This window comes from Suncus etruscus, chromosome 1 (assembly GCF_024139225.1).
Source record: "Suncus etruscus isolate mSunEtr1 chromosome 1, mSunEtr1.pri.cur, whole genome shotgun sequence".
In the NCBI taxonomy this organism is placed as follows: Eukaryota; Metazoa; Chordata; class Mammalia; order Eulipotyphla; family Soricidae; genus Suncus; species Suncus etruscus.
The window spans coordinates 5,630,086-5,632,192 of record NC_064848.1 but is presented as its reverse complement, the minus strand read 5'-3'; the positions used below and the strand labels follow the sequence as shown (position 1 = coordinate 5,632,192).

Sequence of the window (2,107 nt, the reverse complement as noted above, 5' to 3'; positions counted from 1 at the left end):
TCATTTTTGTTTGCTTCTCATGATGCTGTTTTTAATTACTTTAAATTTATTTTGAAACATGCTTAACGTAAAATCGACCTGCTTTGCCATGTTTCCATGCATGCATTTGCCTTGTTGGGCAACCATGAGTGCCGTGCTAGAAACTTCTCATCTTCCCAGTGGTTTTGGCAGATGTTGCTGAGGTGAAATAGATGTGACCTCTTTCACCATTTCTGGCTGGCTACACAGCTCTGCTTTTCCATACTTTTTTTTTTTTTTTATTAATAAGAGGCTAGAAAGACCAAGATTTCTGTCCTTTCACACCAAGATGTGGAGTTTCTGCTCACTTCCCGCAACCCCAATCACCCCCGAAATCTGCATCCACTTGGCTGACTAGGATAGATGCAGATGTTGGGAAAATGGGTTTGTTGGGGCTAGCTTCTCAGGGGTGCAGGCTTAAACAGCCCAGAAGTCCTGACTACTTTCAAAACAATTCCCAGAGAGGCCAGTGGAGGCAGTTAAGAGATAAGTAGCCCTGGGTTTCTGAATTTGGATTCTGAAGAAGGCTGTGCAGAGAAGGATGGTTTTTCCTTGGAAGGTCCAGTTAAGTAAAGCCAGAAGAGAAATTGCCCTTGCTGGGCCTTAGTTTTTTTCTTTTTAAGTGAAAGAATGGCTTAAAGCAGTGGTGGGCTTGGTGGTACATTCTGGGGAAGCCCAGAGACTCTAGAGCAGTTGCCCTTTATTTCCAAATTGCTTGACAATAGAGGCTGCTGATAGGGGCCCAGAGAAGGCACATCAGTAGGGCATTTGCATTGCACACTATCTTTGATCTTCTGTACCCCATATGACCCTCTAAGTCCCAAGTGGTTCCCTAAGCTTAGAATTGGTAGTAAACTCTGAGCACCACTGGGTGTGACCCACAAAACCATTTAAAAGGGGGGGGGGGCGAGAGATAGCATGGAGGTAAGGCGTTTGCCTTTAATGCAGAAGGTCAGTGGTTTGAATCCCGGCACCCCATATGGTCCCCCGAGCCTGCCTGGAGCGATTTCTGAGCCTGGAGCCAGGAGTAACCCCTGAACTGCCGAGTGTGACCCTAAAAACAAAAAACAAACAAACAAACAAACAAACAGACAAAAAAAAACCCTCAGGCTCTCCAGGAGTGCGACATGTCCCTAGAGTCCTGGCTCTGTGACAGTTTTTCAAACAGACATCATGGATCAGGTAATGCAGTTTGTTGAGCTCTCGGCAGTTTGTGAAGGACTCAATTCGCCTGGTTAAAAGATGCACTAAAACTAATCGAAAAGAATTCCAGAAGATTGTAATGGCAACGGCAATAAGATTTGCTATCATGGGATTTATTGGCTTTTTTGTGAAACTGATCCATATTCCTATTAATAACATCATTGTTGGTGGCTGAGTATCTTTACAGAAGAATGTTTTACATCTTGGAGATTGGTGAAGATATGAGACTTGGAGAAGAAGACTTGAAGTAAAAATGTGCCGATAGATTTTGTTTTTCCCTTTTTTTCTTCCAAGGTGTTTTTTATTTCTAAATTAAAATAATTTAAAAATTTAAAAAAAAGCTGATGAGGATGTCCATACTGAACCTGTAGAGAAGATGGACTGTTTCCAAATTTTGTTAACCAAATTTTGACTTTACCAAGCAATACTGTTCAAAGCCACCATTCACTGAAGGGCCTATAATATGCCAAGCCCTTTGTATGGTCCAATTCCAATCCTTACTTCCATTTCATAGATGAAACTCAGAGAAGTTTAGTAAGTTTACAAGTTTACGATAACTTACAAGTAGTAGGACTTGCTCTGGTTCAAGATCTAGAGAGGGGTCAGCACTTGAGATTTTGCATGGCTACTACATTCCAGCTTTTCAAACTTGTGTGGTGGTGGGGAATTAGACCTCGTTAAGATCTCTGAGCTTTAAGTGTGAGATTTTTCTAGGTGTAAAAACTCAGAGTCCAATTTCTGTCTCTAAGTGATTAGAAGACTAGGCCAGGACCTGCTGCAAAGATGTATCATTTAACATTTGTTGAGTTTTAAAATACTATGTTTGGGAACTGGAGATATATCACATGTGGTAAGGTGCTTGCTTTGCATGCAGCCAATCCAGATT

General features: G+C 41.7%; 1 pseudogene; it reads left to right on the top strand.

Moving 5' to 3' along the window:
• Nucleotides 1-1,160: 1,160 nt before the first annotated feature.
• Nucleotides 1,161-1,396, top strand: LOC126016041 (protein transport protein Sec61 subunit gamma-like; annotated as a pseudogene).
• The last annotated feature ends 711 nt before the right edge of the window (nucleotides 1,397-2,107 follow it).